We start from the raw sequence: 19,313 nt of genomic DNA on the forward strand, positions 1-19,313 counted from the left end.
CTCCTTTTTATCAGATGTTTTAAAATATATATGCTTTTATTATGTAAGCCCTGATGTCATATTTCAATAATCCTCTGCCTTTGACTTCATGTATGGATGATGGTTTGACAGATAATATATCCAGAGTCTCCATTCTTCCTTAAACAATCCATCATTTTGGATGGTCATTTTGGATGGTAATTTTAGCAGGTAATTTCACCATTTCAGCATATTCCCCCAGTTTCATAAGCCATTGAGGGGGCAACTCCCATCTCTTGCGGGGGTGCAATTAGTGCCAGCACCGTCCGTTAAGAGTCTGGGTGTAATCTTCGATACCTCCCTCTCTATGGAGGCGCAGATTACAGCTATAACAAAGGCGGCATTTTTTCATCTCCGCCAAGCTAAGCAGTTGGCCCCTTATCTCTCTCGCCCTGACCTAGCCACTGTGATCCATGCGACGGTCACCTCCAGACTGGATTATTGTAACTCGCTCTACGTGGGGCTGCCCTTGAGACTGACCCAGAAACTCCAGCGGGTGCAGAATGCCGCGGCGAGACTCCTTATGGGGTCTTCGCTGCGAGATCACATTCATCCGGTACTATACCAGCTGCACTGGCTCCCGGTGGAGTACAGGATCAGGTTTAAGGTGCTGGTTTTAACCTTTAAAGCCCTATACGGCCTAGGACCCTCGTACCTACGGGACCGCCTCTCCTGGTATGCCCCACAGAGAAACCTACGGTCTGCAAATAATAACATCTTCAAGGTCCCAGTCCTCAGAGAGGTTAGGCTGGCCTCAACTAGAGCCAGGGCCTTCTCGGCTGCGGCTCCAATCTGGTGGAATGCTCTGTCACAAGAGACTAGGGCCCTGCGGGACCTGACATCCTTCCGCAGGGCCTGCAAGACAGAGTTGTTCCACCAGGCCTTTGGTCAGGGCACAGCCTGACTCCCTCCTCTGGCAACCTGCACAGAATCTTGCTTAATCAGTTGCCATTAATTTGATTTTAATTGATTTTTATAATGAAATATTTTTAGAATGTGTGATTATCTGATTGTTTGATTGTTTGATTGTTGTTAGCCGCCCTGAGCCAGGCTTCGGCTGGGGAGGGCGTGATATAAATAAAATTTATTATTATTATTATTATTATTATTATTATTATTATTCCTCTTTGGTGGGGAAGTCTTTCCATTTCTGTGCATATAAAGTTCTAGCTGCTGTGGTTGTAGACATACATAAACTAGTCAGCTTTCTCTGGACCTTTATTTATTAATTTTATATTGCACCCTTCATTGGAATTCTACAGGTTGAATTGCTAAAAGACTGAGAGCTTAGTGAGCTTACCACCAATTTGAAGTGTTGAAAATTTAAGTAGGATGCAATCTTAGCTTATTAACCTATTCTAAATGCTTCATCAGTGGCTGTTCTGCCAATTATTTTCACTTCCCATCTGATCTTGGTTTTGCTCTATAAATGGGGACCTGAATGGGAGGAACCTGAGTTGGAGGAGGAGGAGACCTCTCTCTCTTCCTTCCGGACTGAGCATAAGATGCCTCCTCTTAAAAGGTTTGGCAGGCAGGGAATACAACTATCTGGCTTCGTCTCATTGCTTCCCTCCAATAGATGAGTAGCTGTGTTTTCTTTAGGCACTTCTGGACACTGGGAACATGGACTATTTTAAGAATCATATGTCCCCTTAATTTCTGGTTGTCAGGTGCTCCTTTGTGTTCAGCTCAGGCCTCAGGACAAAAATGTAGCACTTGGGAAGGAAGATGCAGCCCAGAAGCCCAGCACTGGAGGCCAACATAGAGAAGATCTGCACGGCCACCATGTACTTGCCCTTGGTGCTCAGGTAGGTGGGCACAAAAGACACCCAAACACTGCAGAAGACCAGCATGCTGAAGGTGATCAGCTTGGCTTCGTTGAAGGAGCCAGGCAGCTTCCTGGCTAGGAAAGCCACCGTGAAGCAGGTGGCAGCCAAGAAGCCCAGGTAGCCGAGGGCAACGTAGAACATGGCCACAGACCCTTCGTTGCATTGCAGGATGATCTCTTCCACCTGGGAGCGCATGTCGGGCTCTGGGAATGGGGGAGAAGAGCCCAGCCAGATGGTGCAGATGAGAACTTGCCCCCCAGAACAGGAGATGACAATGGAGTTGGCCAGACTCTGGCCCAGCCATCTCCTCAGCCTGTTCCCGGGCTTTGTGGCCAGGAAGGCCAGCACCACCGTGATGGTCTTTGCCAAGACAGAAGAAACAGCAACTGAGAAGATGATGCTGAAGGCCGTTTGTCGGAGAAGGCAGGTCTCTTTCCTTGGGCGCCCGATGAAGAGGAAGGAGGACAGAAAGGAAAGCAGGAGGGAGACGAGGAGGATGTAGGAGAGGTCCCGGTTGTTGGCTTTGACAATGGGAGTTTCCTTGTATTTAATGAAGATTACCATCACAATGCCTGCTGTTAAGGACAAGAAGAGGGCAATGGAAGCTAAAACTATTCCCAAATATTCTTCATAAGCCAGGAAGATGATAATCTTGGGGACACATTAATCTCTGTCCTTGTTTGAATGGTGATCTTCTGAGCATTTGGTGCAATGTTCTGCATCTGGGGAAGGGAAAAAAATGGCTGCAGCATCACTTACACCCCTAATGATCTGTGCTCTATTAACATTGTGATCTAGGATAAACTGAGAGGCAGTGACCACTCCACTTCTGTTAACTGGATCCTGACTATTCCTCTGAACCTTTAAAATGCAGACATGCAAAGTTCATAGCAGTGAGATCAAAACGGTCCATAGATTATAATTGTAATAATTTTCAAATAAAGTATTGTTTATTTTTTAGTGTGCTTTTGCTGTTAGTAATTTGCTGCTTTTCATCGTCTATCCATTATTTTTGATAAGTGTCAACATTATTTCCTTTTTGTGTGGCTTGTTTTAAAAAATAAAAAAGGAATGCTTTGCGGGCATTCCTATCAGAGCTGCCCAGTTTGCACCCCAGAGATTTCTTCCTTATGGTCATTCCTATCAACTCACTTCCTGGATGTAATAAAGGTGATTAATACTAAGGAAGTCGAGGAAGGATTCCTATTCCCCTATGTCTGCAGAATTCTCACAAAAAGTGTGTGAGACTGAATTTCTGCCCTGTGTTTACTCTCTCCAGGAATTCCTTTCCCCATGGAGTCACCCACCTTCCCAAGCGGAGAAGGTCCCTTCCGCACACCGAGCACAAGCGTAGCAGCAAACAGGCTTTCCTTCTAGAATCACTTTGGCATATCCAGGTCGACATCTTTCTGTACACCTGGAACGAGGTACAGTCTAACCAGAAAGACAAGAAGGTGCAACAAAGAGGAACAGTTAGGAGTAACGCGATCTCTATAGCATGGTGGTGATCCCTGACAACCGGTCTTCCCGGCTCAGGATGATGGGAGCTGTAGTCCAAAGACTGGGGACCCAAGTTTGGGAAAGCCTGATCTACCCAAAGATTTGCAGTTGTGGCCCCCAATGAATCATTCAGGAAATCATCACAGCTCTACATCACATCACATAGAAGGTTGGGGAGGGGTCTGTCTGGCAGGGAATCCTGAGAGATCCCAGTTGCCGTTTCCAGCAGCCAAGAACCTCAGTAGCCTGCCATCTCCCCATTCCCTTAATGCGGTCAGTTCTCTTTAGCTTCAGAACATGATCTCTGGAATGCAGCCTGGAATTTCAACCCTGCACTGACCATTGGGGTGACCAGAATATCTTGTGCTTGAAATTTAGTTCAGTACAACTGAGGTTTGAGCCACAGAACTTTGTTTCATCTTCTCCATTTACCTGTTTCCCTTCTTAAAAAAACTTCAAAGCAAATGACAATGGGTCTGACATGTGATTCCCCCAAATTTCAGGATTCGAATAATCTCTCACATGGTTCATTCCCATGTTTGTGTTTGTGTTTGTGTGTGTCAGAGAGAGAGAGAGAGAAAGCTCTTTGCTGTTCAATGCCCAACTGAAAGGAGAGTTGGGGTTTTTTGGGGGTTTTTTTGCCAAATTGCTTTAATTGATTTTCCAAATTTCACCACATCAACCACAAATTAAGACAAATTTAATACAAGTGAGCTTACTCACAAATTAAAAAAAATATACAATAAATCAGTAATTATCATTTCTAAAATAAATTACTTTTCATCCTTCTGCATGTGTGAAAGGTCAATATCCTTTATTTGAGCATCCCAAATTCCACTCCTATCTCAGCAGCTAGAGAAAGAAGGAGTGGTGGTTCCAGCTGTTACTGGACAGTCAGCCTGACATGGTCATTCTGCAGTGGTTGTTCAAGGAACACTACAATCAGGATCTCCTAGCCCCCCCTCCCCCAATTATTCCCTCTACCTTATTGAATTTCTTGTTCCACTCAATGGCTTCTGGGTTAATGGTGAACTTTATACCAGCAGACGTCTCACTCCTTATATTCCCAATTTTCACAAGGTCACGAGACTTATTGGGAGACATCACCCAGTTCATAATATCGAAGTCCGCTGGTAGCTCCCAGTTCTCATCCAAGCACAGTCTGCCCCTGGAAGTATTCAGACACCGGATTTCTCTCAAGAAAGGGTGAGGCTGGAATGGCAGGGGAAAGCAGCAGCATTAAGAAACTGGGAAGCTACAACAGGCAATTAATCAAGCCAAAATGGGGAAAACACCGGGGCCAGGTGGTCTATCAGCAAAGTACTATAAGAAATTACAAGATTATTTGGCACAACCACTAAAAGATTTAAGATACTTACATTACGCTGATTCTGAAAAAAGATACAGATCTATTATCAGTCAAAAATTATAGGCTGATTTCTCTATTAAATAATGACTATAAGCTGTTTGCAGACCTATTGACAAACAACATGAAAGTGCTATTAATGGATTTAATTCATCAGGACCAGGCTGGTTTTTTACCAGGCCGCCAGATGAAGGATAATATAAGGAATATAATTGATATAATAGAAGATCTGGAGGTTAGAAATGATAGGCAAGCAGTGTTGATTTTTATAGACGCAGAGAAGGCATTTGACCATGTTTCATGGACTTCTACAAAGAAGACTATAGAGATGATGAATTTCAGAGAGTCATTACAGTGGTACCTCAGGTAAAGAACTTAATTCGTTCTGGAGGTCCATTCTTAACCTGACACTGTTCTTAACCTGAGGTACTACTTTAGCTAATGAGGTCTTCCGCTGCCGCCGCACGATTTCTGTTCTTATCCTGAAGCAAAGTTCTTAACCCGAGGTACTATTTCTGGGTTGCCAGAGTCTGTAACCTGTAGCATCTGTAACCTGAAGTGTCTGTAACCTGAGGTACCACTGTACTTAGAGGAATTGACTCAATTTATTCTGACTAACAGGCTATGATGATAGTAAATAATGTAATAAGAGAAAAACTCAAAATAATGAAAGGGACAAGACAGGGATATCCCCAGTCACCATTATTATTTTAGTTTTAGAGACCCTGGTCAGAAGTAGAAGATCAGATGAAGAAATAAAAGGGATAACAGTAGGTTAAAGGTAAAGGTAAAGGGACCCCTGACCATTAGGTCCAGTCCTGACTGACTCTGGAGTTGCGGCGTTCATCTTGCTTTATTGGCAGAGGGAGCCGGCGTACATCTTCCGGGTCGTGTGGCCAGCATGACTAAGCCGCTTCTGGCGAACCAGAGCAGCTCATGGAAACGCCGTTTACCTTCCCTCCGGAGCGGTACCTATTTATCTACTTGCACTTTGACGTGCTTTCGAATTGCTAGGTTGGCAGGAGCAGGGACTGAGCAATGGGAGCTCACCCCGTCACGGGGATTCGAACCACCGACCTTCTGATTGGCAAGTCCTAGGCTATGTGGTTTAACCCACAACGCCACCCGCACCCCAACATTAGGTTACAAAGCATATAAACTCAAGGCATTTGCAGATGACCAAGTGGTAACTGTAGAAGACCCCATGGCTAGTAAACCAAGGGTCTTGAACAGATTCTCAAGATTGGAGAAGTAGCAGGTTTTAAACTAAATAAAGGTAGAACGAAAGTATTGGTGTAAAATGTGAAAGAGCAAAATAAAAAAGACAAAAAACGGAACTGATGATTGAGAAGAAAGTTTAATATTTAGGAGTATGGATAACAGCTATGAACATAAATATTTTTAAGAATAACTACACAGGAGCTTGGAGAGAAATGAAGAAAAACTTAAATTATATATATATATATATATATATATATATATATATATGAATGAGAGATATCTGGAGGGTGGCAGCACGACAACAGGACTTTTCTGTGGTGGCTCCTCGCTTGGGGGATGCTGTCCTTTGCCTTTGTGACAAATCTTTAGGTGCCAGGCGAGAAAGTTATTCTGTAACCAGGATTTGGGTGGATAAAACCATCTCTGGGCATTTTAATGTGCTTTTGGTTTGCTTGTTTTGTTTCTTTCATTTGCTTTTTCTATTCTCATTTTGTATTTTTATTCTGTAAACCACCCTGTGATCTTCAGATGAAAGTTGATATATAAACAGAATAATACTAATATTATTACTACAGACCCTCCAAAGGTCAAAATGGCACCCAGTTGAGAGGTGCTGGAACTGAGTTCCAGCGAGTTCCCCCTGAAGAAAGCCCTGGGTATAAATAGCAAAATGATCGTTATGGGATGGGACATCCCTATTTTCATCGGAGACATGTTGGAAGGTAAGCTACTATTAGTAATACTAAAAGTAACTATGATATTTTGCAGGTCTATCCACAGTTAGACAGATCAGCATCTGTGTGGACTGCAGGTTGCAAAAAGGGGAAGGAAATACCTGCCACGGCTGTAGCCTTTGGGGTCCCCATTGCTCTCCTTCCTCCACCATCAGCCTCCTCTGGGATCTAGTGGAAAGTGAAGCATGCAAGGCCTGAGCCACAGCTTGAACATGGATGTAAGTGCCATAGCTGTCTAGAGACAGGATTGTCTCACATACCCCTTGGGACACCATCTCCATTTCCTCCTCCTCTCTGCATCTTATTCGGCCTTTCACAGACAACAGATGCTTTGAATATGAACACTGAAAAGCTTCATCCAAAAAATCTCCAAGAAGATTGGACTGCGATTTATATTTCTCACCTTTGTCGCTCCTTATTCCGGTCTGAATTTCAAAGGACAGAGAACCATGGAGGTGCTGGAAGTAATTTGTAGGGATGTAAAAGCTAAATCTGATTTCTTGCGAAGCTGTTGTGATCCAGACTTTCGCCCCTATTTCCTTCTCATAGATATCGTGTATTACCATGAGTATTATGATAACATGTGCATTGGTTATATAGGAAACAAATACCCCAACTTGTCTCCATAGGAAAAAAGGTTCCCCAGGTCTGATAAATTGTTCTATATTATGTTCTGGTAGTCTTTTTGATAAAGCAATGCAGGTTCCGCTGCTGAGCATCAGAGGTTTCACAGCGCTCACAAATCTTTCTCCACTGTCATTGTCTGGAGTGAAGAGGCCAATCCACGTCCATCCAAAATACAGGAACAATTCAACAATCCCCTGGTACTGACTTTCCTCTTTGGGACTCATCCGGTAGACAAAAGGGAACAGGGTTTTACCTTCGAGAACCTGGGCAGTGAAGCCATGATTGATCTAGCAAGGAAAGCAAAAGATCAACAATTTATTTTACTTTCAGCACAACAGATATTTTGTAGCACCCTGCTTGTGGTTAACGCTTAGCTGGAATGAAATATTCAACGCAGCAATAGAGAAATTAAAATAGTAATTTATTTGTCAGACAAATAAATAAGAGGCTCAGTGGTACGTGGTTACCAAGCTCTGGCCTGGCCTCCTGCCATTCTGGCCAGCACTTATATTCCCTTAATCCAGCCCCCTTTGCTCCTCCTGTGGCTGCCTCTGTCCAATCAGCCTGGTTGAAATTCCTATTGGCTGTTTGCTAGAGCCAATCACAAAAGATACACCCACAAAAGATACACCCATTTCCTTGCCCTTATATGGGAGACAAAGAGCTATATATAAATGACAAATAAGTAATAATATATCTTACATGGAATCTTAATTACCAGCTCACCTCTTGCCCTTCTTGCCCTATTGCCTTCTAAAACAGATGTTTAATCTTACATTTTTATGTTCAACAGATGTCAAGGATCTTGAGTTTCACATCAACATTGAAAGATTTCCTTCATTTAATGTTTCTAAACAAAATGCCTGACAACTATATATCAAGACTGCCCGGATGGCGTCTTCTGTCTGGCAGGGGGGCTAGGCTGGTGGCTGACTTAATTTCAGGATAAATACAACTCTTACAACCATATGAAATAAGAATCTAGCATTCCTTAAATCCTTTGCATAATTACATTTAAGCCAATATATTTAAGCTAATATATTTCATACATTTATCATAGGTAGCCTCTTAAAAGAATAAAGCTTCTCAAAGTGAAAAGGAAGGAACTCAATAAAACACAGCTTTTAAAAGAAGCCTCTTCAGTTTGCACCTCCCCCTTTCCCCCTCCTCTCCAGCCTCAAAATAAAATAGGAAGAAGCTGCTTCTTCTGCCAAGCCAGTTGCCTTTCCAACATTTAACACATTTTAACCTTTTTTTAACTCTCTTAGTTTAAGAAACAGCTTTAGAAAAAGACTTCCCCCAAAAATGTTCTCTTTCCAGCTAAATGTTTCTCCCCATTGCTCCTGGCCTTTTAACCTTAGAAAGAAGATCTGGCTCATTTTACTGGGAGGCACATTGGTATTATCTTCCCCATTCCTAATGGTGTTTTCTCAGCCTTGGGGCAGCATATGTAATTCTCCCTTTTTATGACTTTGAGAATTGTTTTTCTACTATAAATCAATGGGGCCCTTCTTATCTTAGGAGGAAAAACATCTTGCCAAGGTTCTTTTAGGCAGCTGGTCTTTTGCCTGGCATGAAACATTTGAAAATCCTTTTTTTTTTTTAAGCTCATTTTTAAATACAAGCCTTGATTGAAATATATAGAAGCTTTGATAAAAATGTAGGCTTATGATTAGATGCCTCATTCCCCCCTTTCAAGCTCAAGGACCTTCATCCCAAGTGTCCTTGATAGCTTGACCTTCATCATATTCCTGAGGTAAAGCTCTGTATAGGGCCATGATATAAGGTAGAGTTTCATTTGAAACCATCTTGCTAATTGTACTTCTAAAACATGAAATGATACATGGCATCATACATAAAACCAATACTACTACTGTCAAGAAAAACAAGCAAGACAATAGTATCCCTTTGAGTCCTGTGACATTAGGTAACCAATTGGTGAGCCATCCCATATCCCATCCTTCCCATGTTTGTACTGGGACATGTGCTATATTCTCCATCTTTGTGGCCAACACACGGATTGCCTCACCATTATCAGAAATGTTAAAGCAACAGGCATTCCCTGTCAAGTTCAAGACTCCACATAGGCCTCCCTGCCTGGCAAGTACATAATCCATTCCCATTTTCAGCTGCAAAATGGCGGCTCTACTTTCATCCAACTGTTGTGCAATAAGTCTCAAACTCTGGGCCGTTGCATTGGTTACAAGTTCCACTACTGCTTGCAATCGAATTATTCTGTTTAGATTATAAATAGGATCCCGTGCCCCTTGTATGAGCTCACCAGGATTCCAGGAGGCAGGATCATAATAGGCTATAATGCGCTCTGGTGGCCAATCATCAGTACCGCTCCAACTTTGGGTACTTCCTCCTGCTATATGAGAAATATCAGCATTCCTTCGTGTTCGCCTGGCCGAACTAGTGGGCATAATCCACATTGGTGGTAATACCCAACCCAAGAAACAAGTCCCACTCCATTTGGAAGGGAGTTTCTTGTATGCCCATTCTCCACATATCCACCACAACCATCGGGTCTGAGGTTTTTGGTACGGGGAATACAGAAGGCGAAATACCAAAAGGGGTAGAGAGTTCACAGTGCAGTATGTTAGATTGCCTTCTTCTGTCACAGTTATGTTCCACACCACTTTCCATGCATGAATAAAAGGAGGTGCACAGGGCAAGGCATTCCGAGTTCGATAGGTAGTACCGTGTGCCCAGGTATGACTATTCTTCTTATAATCCCAAGTATAGTGACAATGAGAAGATCCTATCATGGGAGAATCAGCTGCATCTGATGATTTATGTACACAGAATTCCCCTTGTACAGGTATAACTCGTAATGGTTTAGTTGAGTTCCATCCGGGGAAATTCTGTATTTCAGTTTGGTGTGGCATTTCGCTTACCATACCAATAGCATCTAATGGTATCGGTAATAACGGCATACCTCCCTCTGAATCATCTGGCCCAAGAGAGCAAACAAGGCAATTGGTCCTATTTGCAACATTAGCTACCATTTCAGCTAAACCTACCCACATATTGTGGTCATGGCTGAATCCATATTTAGCCAATTTGGTCAGATTCAAGGACCCTTCCCCTTCCCAAGGGATCAGGATTAATAAAATCATGTTGATGTCTAGTATATGCATTCCTTCCACAAAAGATTACCTTATTGTGATAGCAAATAATTATTAGCCCCAATATAATTCCCCCAGTGACAGAAATGGGGAACCACCAAGACCAAAACATATATCCCGAGGATCCCCAATGAGTAATATCTCTGATAATTGTTCCACAAGGGGGGGGGCAGTCAATCAATTGTATTAGAGAATCTTTCCGTTCACAGTCGCTGGTTCAGACGCTCCTCAAGCTTCAGGCGTGCGCAGGTCAGCCAGCTTCCAGGTTGTGGCTGCAGCAGGCCGGTCGTCAAATGTTGCCCGTGACCTAGCCCGTTCCCGGTAGGGCTAGATACAGGGGTTTTTGGAGAGAGTTAGTTTTAAAGGATTAGAGGGGTCACCTTTGCACGTCCAACTGCCTTCAGACTTCTTCAAACGAGAGTGATGAATCCAGGGGGTCACCTCAGCTACCTTCACCGCTGTTGGAGTATAGAGCAAGACGGTGTAAGGTCCACGCCACTTAGGTGCAAGTGGATCGCGTTTCCACTCTTTCACCCATACGCTATCGCCAGCCTGGAACTGATGAATCGGCTCGGCAATGCTGCACGGCGTGCGCTCGAGGGCCCACCTGTTAAGAGAAACAAAAACACGGGAGAGAGATTGCACTTGTTCCTGTGTCACATGATCTCCTATTTGTTTAAGGTCAGCTGGAATATCCTGAACAAAGGAGGGCGGTCTCCCATACAGGAGCTCAAAAGGTGACAACTTAAGTCTTTTTGTGGGTGCACACCGAACACGAAACAGTGTTACGGGTAACACATCTACCCTTCTGAGACTTTAGACATATTAGTGGGCTTCTGGCATGCCCTGCGGATACCTTGCACAAGTGTCTGGCGGTAGGTGGTAAGTCTGGCCAGGTGAATTGCATTGTTTGGATCCCAATTAGGATCTTCCAAGGGAAAGTTATCTTGGAGATGACGGTCAATATTATAAATATTTCCCGCTCTGGCCTGCTCACGCAAATATATCTGTGCCTTTTCAATTATGTCTCTCCTTTCCTCAGTGGTGAACAGAGTATTTAGGAGCTGGCGACAATCTGTCCAAGTAGGGCTATGAGTATTTACTATTGAAGTCACCAAGTCCATCATAGCCTGAGGTTTTTCTGCAAAAGATGGGGTGTGTGTTTTCCAATTCATCAGATCTGTAGTTGTGAATGGAATATATTGCAGGGTCGAAGTTCGAGGTGGCCGTGGTCCGGGTTGCCCATTAACCAGCGCAGGCTCCTCAAGTGCATCAAATACTCTTCTAAGAGGGGCTACTACGTGATCTTTCTCTTCACTTTGCTCTAGGGGCCTCAAATCATAGGGGATGGTATCTGTCGCAAGGCGTTCTTTTAGCAGCTTTATACGCCTGGCTGTATTGCTTGCTGACCGAGCAAGGTCTCCCTGTAACTTCTGTAACATTTCTCTGGGACTTGGATGTACAGGGGTTTGGGGTGGGCAATCAGTTGTTCCACTAAAGGAGACTGTAGATGGAGGTCTATTAGGAGTCACAGGTGGAATAACCACTTCTGCTTGGGCTTTATTATAGAACTCCAATGCCTCCTGAAGATATTTATCATAATCTATCAAGGAATCAAGCTCTGTGACTCCACTCCCATTATTCATTCCAGTTTCTTGCCTTGGGGTTACAACTGGTGGAGTGTTTGGATTAAGCTCCCTTCGATGTGGAGCATAGGGTGGAGGTGGAAGCACCTCTTCCTCTGGCCCCTCAAAAATGGGTTTGAGTTTATTTGGCAAGATTCCTTTCCTAGCTTCGGCTTTTACAGCCAATAATTTGCATCGTTTGACTTTGCATTCCCTTATCCATGGAGGATTTTTATTTAATGTGCTCAGCCAGGAATCTATATATGGAAATTGTTCTGGGCACCCTCCAGTTTCTTTGGCGATATCAGTCCAAAGTTTGCTTACTAAATTTATATCAAAGGTTCCCTGGGATGGCCATCCAGTAATTTGTTTTGGCCATTCTAGTTCACATAACGTTCTCAAGCGCTCTGGCGTCATTTTGACTCCATATGCCCCTGAGAAGGCTTTCTTAAAATTATTTAACATACACTCAAGAGGTGTATTTTCCCCCTTTGAACCCCCAACTCCCATTGTATGGCCCTGTGAAGTATCCACTCAGTCACTCACAGACGCGCTTCGTGGGTTTCCTTGCCTAGATGGAGTCGCCTCACTAGGAATCGAAGTACTGCCCACTCCACACTCAGGTCAGCTACAGATTGCTCTGTACTTTCTCACACATACAATGCGCTGGATACTTCACCACACTCTACCTCCCAATCCTTCCCTTTCCCTACACCAGATCACCATCTGATGTACCCAACCACCTAGCGTACTCAGTTTCCCCTTACCGAGACGCAGAAGTTTGATCAAGACTTCTCTTCCTCCTAATTAATTGGAGGGCCAAAAATCCCTTTGTGCACTTACCCTTGGTTGGTTCCCTGTTTCCCCCGGTCCGTCGCCGCCAGTGAGCAGGGTATCAGACAGACGAGTCTTCTGCGTTCCCCCTGGAAAAAATTACCAGTGCGCGCTTTGGGTAAGCAGTTGTCCTCTCTCTTGTACCCTGCCCAGTAGGGCGAAGGGGCTGCGTTCCAGCAGACCACTTATCCGAGTCACGGCACCATAAAATGTAGCACCCTGCTTGTGGTTAACGCTTAGCTGGAATGAAATATTCAACGCAGCAATAGAGAAATTAAAATAGTAATTTATTTGTCAGACAAATAAATAAGAGGCTCAGTGGTACGTGGTTACCAAGCTCTGGCCTGGCCTCCTGCCATTCTGGCCAGCACTTATATTCCCTTAATCCAGCCCCCTTTGCTCCTCCTGTGGCTGCCTCTGTCCAATCAGCCTGGTTGAAATTCCTATTGGCTGTTTGCTAGAGCCAATCACAAAAGATACACCCACAAAAGATACACCCATTTCCTTGCCCTTATATGGGAGACAAAGAGCTATATATAAATGACAAATAAGTAATAATATATCTTACATGGAATCTTAATTACCAGCTCACCTCTTGCCCTTCTTGCCCTATTGCCTTCTAAAACAGATGTTTAATCTTACATTTTTATGTTCAACAGATGTCAAGGATCTTGAGTTTCACATCAACATTGAAAGATTTCCTTCATTTAATGTTTCTAAACAAAATGCCTGACAACTATATATCAAGACTGCCCGGATGGCGTCTTCTGTCTGGCAGGGGGGCTAGGCTGGTGGCTGACTTAATTTCAGGATAAATACAACTCTTACAACCATATGAAATAAGAATCTAGCATTCCTTAAATCCTTTGCATAATTACATTTAAGCCAATATATTTAAGCTAATATATTTCATACATTTATCATAGGTAGCCTCTTAAAAGAATAAAGCTTCTCAAAGTGAAAAGGAAGGAACTCAATAAAACACAGCTTTTAAAAGAAGCCTCTTCAGTTTGCACCTCCCCCTTTCCCCCTCCTCTCCAGCCTCAAAATAAAATAGGAAGAAGCTGCTTCTTCTGCCAAGCCAGTTGCCTTTCCAACATTTAACACATTTTAACCTTTTTTTAACTCTCTTAGTTTAAGAAACAGCTTTAGAAAAAGACTTCCCCCAAAAATGTTCTCTTTCCAGCTAAATGTTTCTCCCCATTGCTCCTGGCCTTTTAACCTTAGAAAGAAGATCTGGCTCATTTTACTGGGAGGCACATTGGTATTATCTTCCCCATTCCTAATGGTGTTTTCTCAGCCTTGGGGCAGCATATGTAATTCTCCCTTTTTATGACTTTGAGAATTGTTTTTCTACTATAAATCAATGGGGCCCTTCTTATCTTAGGAGGAAAAACATCTTGCCAAGGTTCTTTTAGGCAGCTGGTCTTTTGCCTGGCATGAAACATTTGAAAATCCTTTTTTTTTTTTAAGCTCATTTTTAAATACAAGCCTTGATTGAAATATATAGAAGCTTTGATAAAAATGTAGGCTTATGATTAGATGCCTCAATTTAATTATATGAAATGACTGATATCTAAATCTCTGCTGGCTGAGGCTGATGGGAGTTTTAGTCTGAAACATCTGGAGGTGTCAAGTTGGTGAAGGCTCAGTTTTGAAAAAGGGATGTAGCATCCATAGCTCAGGATTTTCCCATTTTTAAAAATATCCCCACTTGACCCCTCCAAAGGGAAAGTAGAATCTTACGCAGCTGAAATTCTCTTTCCCTCCATGCTCTCCCACTACTTACCTGTGGGATTTTGTAGATGCCTGACAAGGCTGAAATCACTCTTGAGATGACAGTATTGCCTCTTTCAAGAACAGCCAGCAGGTGATTCTGTTCTCCACAGTGATAATTGGGAATATTGCATCCACTGCCTGCAAGCAGCTCTAGCATGGCGTCCGAAGTCATCCTTGCATCGAAATAGTTCTCATAGATGTTGTAGCCCAGGGTGATGTTGGGCAAGAGACTGAGATCCTGGTTGATCTCTTGGATGGTGAACAGGAAAGACAACATGTGCCAGTAGAACCTAGCTGCCTCCCTGCAATAAATGAATTCTTTAAAAAGAGTGAAACTGGCATTCATATTAATGGGGTTGGGGACATTATATGATCCACAAAGATTAATATTTGTTTGTTTCTTTGTTTATCCATCCTTTTGCATCGACATCAAACCTTTTCCTGTCTAGCATAAAATAAAAATTTGGAAATCTCTGCTCCATAACCGGAGCTTTGATGCAAACAGCACACAGCTGTTCAACAGTGGAACAGACTCCCTCCGAAGGTGACCATGTGTCATGGATGCTCCAGGTGAGATTCCTCCAGGTCCCTTCCATCTCTACAACTCTATGATTCTTTTCTACTGTGTTTCTATGAGTAGGAAATTAAGGCGGCCCTCCAAATTTGAGATATACTGGGAAGCTGCTCCCTAGGTTGCTTTTCCTGCAGTGGTCTTTGGCGCCTTCCAAGGGGCTAGACTACAGGTAGATAAGAGACAATTTTATTGAAAGAGAGGAAGCACCAAATACTTCAGTACACTTTTACTTAGAAATGAGGCCTGGTGGCTTTCAGGTTTGAGTGTGTAGTAGAATTTATAATTTTGCTCATATTTTTCATCACTGACTCCACCAATGAGGACACCCCCTGGTCTGTATTATTTTACATAATCATTTTATTTGAAGCATATCATTCCTGTTCTTCGCCCATAAAAATCCAGCCATTTTCAGGAGTTTCTTAAAACGCTTCTAATTTTTTTTAAAAAAATGACAGAAAGGGGAAAGTGCTGGGATTGGAGGAGGAAACCTTTAATGTAGCTGAGACAGATTTCCCCATGATGGGCTGTAGGTCTCCCGTTGCATTGTGTAAAGAGATTTGTGCTAAGGTTGTTCACAAATGACCCAAATAGAATAAACATAAAATAATCATAGCAGCTTGGAAATTGCTTGAGTTTCATGCCACCCTCTGGCTTAGGAAGAAACCTCAAACACCTCACTACTTTGAAATGAGGCCAGTTGTGTGTGGTCAAAAAAGGAATAATTCCTTTTCACATTTTACAGATCTAAGTCCACTTACAAGGAACTCCCCTGACATATTATTTTATTTATCCTTTCAATTAAAGCACATCTTTCCTGCTCTTCAGCTACCAAAGGTCCCCAAGAGGCTCTTAAAATTCCATGTGCAAAACTGTAGCATTCCTTAATGACAGTTTATGAATGGTCCAAATGGAATAATATTGCATAAAACCTTTAAGCCTTGGAAATTGTCTGAGTTTCAAGGCATCCCGCAGGTGGGGAAATTCAGTGCATCCTTTTGAACCCTTACCAGATTTCTTGCATTCTTCTAAAAGCAACACAGAGGAATAGGTACAGGATTGTTTTACTTAGGAAGACAGAGGGAACAAGGAAATTGGAGAGGTTTGTGTGGAATCTTCTCCTGGACGACCCAGCTCCCATCAGCCCCAGCCAGCAAGACCAATGGTCAGGGCAGGGCAGTCCTGCAACATCAGCCCTTGGCTCCCCAGCCCTGAGAAAGGGGCTATTTCCTATTTCAACCATTGCAAGGACTGGAGGACCATGAAACCCAGCCGCATATGATCTTACATACACTTCATTCCTGGCGAAGGGTGTCTGAGTAAAGTTGTATGGAGTTGTCTCAATAAGGCGTTTTGGAGAGATGATCCCACTGATGAGAAAGTGTCCAGGCCGGTAGTAATTGCGAGCATCCGTTTCATCCCTGACCAGATTCAAGGGGCATTTCGCCTTGTGGTTCCCACAGACTCCAAAGGGCATCATGAGCAGCAGAAGCAGGGATCTCATTCTGGCTCTGCCTCCTCCTCCTCTTACCTACCAAGGAGGCAAAGCAGAAGAACCCAAAGACTCTTGCAAGGCCAGACTGCCTGGGCTTTCCCAATCTGGGTGGTTTTCAACTCTACCTTCAGAGCTTGGAAGCCCAAGGCAGGGACACCCCTCTTTTGCCAGCTCTGCATCTTGACACAGTCTGTCTCCAACACAGGAAAGATTCTCTGCACCAACTTTTTCTTTCCCAGTCACAGTGCAATTAATATTGCCATGCTGTTGTTGCTTTCCGAGTCTTGTGCTACCCCCAGAAATATCTCCTGAGCTTTCAGAAGATGAGATGACTATAATTTTGATTATTCTAAGTGGAATAAGTTTCACCACAATAACTTTCTGGAGTCTTGAATGGCTCAAGCGGCAGGTGCAGAGCTGGAGAAAAACATGTTGAACAGAAGTCAAGGGGTGTGTTTGGGAGGTGGAAGTTTGGCCTGAACCTTGCTCCCAAGGACCAAAGAGCCCTGAAGCTGGATCCGACCATGGACTCTCCTTCCTTGGAGATTTTAACGCAGAGTTTGGATGGCCATCTGTTGGGATTCTTCAGCTGAGATTCCTGCATTGCAGAGGGTTGGACTAGAGGACCTTGGGGTCCCTTTTCAAGTCTCCCATTCTATGATTCATTGGAGGTTTTTAAGAAGAGGTGGGAAAGTCAGGGATGGACAACAGCCAGATGTAGGAGTCCTAGCCTTGTATCCCAGGCATCCTAAGCCCTTTTAAAATGTGGGGGTTTTGGGGGTATTATTGGCTTGTTGTTTTTATTTTGATTATATATGTTGTGGTTTTATATTTTGATTTTGTTCTGTGAACAGCCTTGAGACCTCCAGGGATAGGGCGATATATAGATTCAGTACATCAATAAATAAAGGAATAAATATGAATAAATAAAAATCAATCAATGGAGAATGCTGAAAAATGCCATCCTCACTACTGTGAACGGGATACATGATGGTGAGATCTTGTTTCCTGGAGGCTGCTAGAGACAGAGACTGGTGGAGCCTGCGATGGGGAGGGCTTTCTCAAGCCCACCCTCTGGCCCCTTTGGCTGGGTCTGGGCTGCTTGATTCCTGCCTATCCCTTCTGGTTCTCCCCCGGAAGGGAAGTAGCTCCTTGGTGGCTTTGAAGCCACTTCAAGTGAATTTCCACCCCATCTTTGAAAGGCTTCTCCAACAGAGGGAAGCTCTCTGGGGTTGGTGGAGGGGAGAAAGGTTGCTCTGAGCCTTAGGCTCTCCCTTCCCCTTCGACATGTTCTGGGGAAGGAGAGCTTCTGTTGCACATGGAGCCAACTTGCTCCTCGTCTTTGAGCAGAAACTTCTCTACTCATAAACAAATTGTCTGCGCAGAAGCCAGGCTAGCATTTTAGCAGCTTTATTATTCTTTATCAATTTATTTATTCTTATTTATTTAATCTGATTCATAAAATCCATGCAGCACTTGATTAGGCCAATAACCCCTAAAGCACTTTATTTTAAGATAAGGCAGGACATTCAGAAAAAAGTTTACAAACTTACTTCAGAACATTAAAAAAAGGTAAAATAACAAAATTGTATCAGCTTCCTAAGAATCTGGGTGGATGCTATATTATTAATTTTATTTTTAAAAAATATTTTTTATTAATTCTCCAAAGATATTCCAAAACACTTGTCTAAACACTAGAGTTGTTTTTTAAAACAACTAAATACATAATTGCTTCTTGACTTCGCACCCCTCCTTTTTTGATGTTTGTTTTATTACTACTTTTTATCACCTGTTTTTAAAAACATGTTTAAGTTATCTAAGCCCCGAAGTCGTATATCAGTAATCCTCTGCTTATATTTCAAATCCTGCCTTTGACTTCAGGTATGGATGTTAGTATGGCAGATAATATAACAATGGTCTCCATTCTTCCTTGAACAATTCTTCCTTATGTCCTCTTAGTTTCGCAGGGAATTTCTCCATTTCAGCCTCTTCCACCAGCTTCATAAGCCATTCCTTGTTGGTGGGGAATTCTTCTTTCCACTTCCGTGTGTATAAAGTCCTAGCTGCTGTTGTGGTTGCATTCAGAAAACCTAACTAACCACCGGTGCCAGTTTCTCATCTCCCTTTCCTGAGCAAGGTTCTGGACCAGATCCAGGCGCTTTTGAAAGAAACTGGTTTTCTGGATCCCTTTCAAGTGGGCTTTAGGCCAAGCAGGCTGGGAAGTGCTGGGACTGGCCAGTCATTGGGGCTGCCTAGTCAAGTTCTCCAGACCGGACTGCTCACTGCTGAGTCGCTCTGGCATGGGACTTGGCAACCATTTTCCCTCTGTCTTCTCTCTTAGGTTTCAGTCAGAGTCAGTCTGCCTCAGTTGTGAGCAGTGTGCAATCTCAGTCAAACTGTTTGGAAACATGGTGTTTAGGAAGAAGTTTATTTTAACTCAGTAAAGCTCTTATTCTTTCAATTGAAAACTCTGCATTATTAATTTACGCGTCAGATTAGGTCTGACGTCGTTTCCAGACGGTGTTAGTTGGGGAATGTTTTTCATTCCCGGGAGCCTTGAATGTGGGGTTCCACAGGGCTCAA

General features: G+C 43.2%; 2 long non-coding RNA genes and 1 pseudogene across 8 annotated transcripts in view; 2 read left to right on the forward strand and 1 right to left on the reverse strand.

The window, feature by feature from the left end:
* The window catches only part of LOC309350005, a 40,996-nt gene that overhangs the window by 11,189 nt on the left and 10,494 nt on the right, over nucleotides 1-19,313 (forward strand). The gene's annotated exons all lie outside the window — the stretch shown is intronic.
* LOC309349996 (vomeronasal type-2 receptor 26-like) lies at nucleotides 1,166-16,889 on the reverse strand (annotated as a pseudogene). Its single transcript, XR_014161545.1, has 6 exons — nucleotides 16,528-16,889; nucleotides 14,675-14,966; nucleotides 6,770-7,582; nucleotides 4,332-4,559; nucleotides 3,155-3,281; nucleotides 1,166-2,569 (listed from the first exon to the last, which is right to left on the reverse strand). The product of XR_014161545.1 is annotated as a vomeronasal type-2 receptor 26-like (transcript).
* Nucleotides 3,166-5,511, forward strand: LOC309350018. The gene is made up of 3 exons (XR_014160259.1): nucleotides 3,166-3,274; nucleotides 4,428-4,654; nucleotides 5,436-5,511. It is a non-coding gene; the product is annotated as an uncharacterized lncRNA (long non-coding RNA).

This window comes from Podarcis erhardii, assembly GCF_964252035.2.
Source record: "Podarcis erhardii genome assembly, chromosome: 9".
Classification (NCBI taxonomy): domain Eukaryota; kingdom Metazoa; phylum Chordata; class Lepidosauria; order Squamata; family Lacertidae; genus Podarcis; species Podarcis erhardii.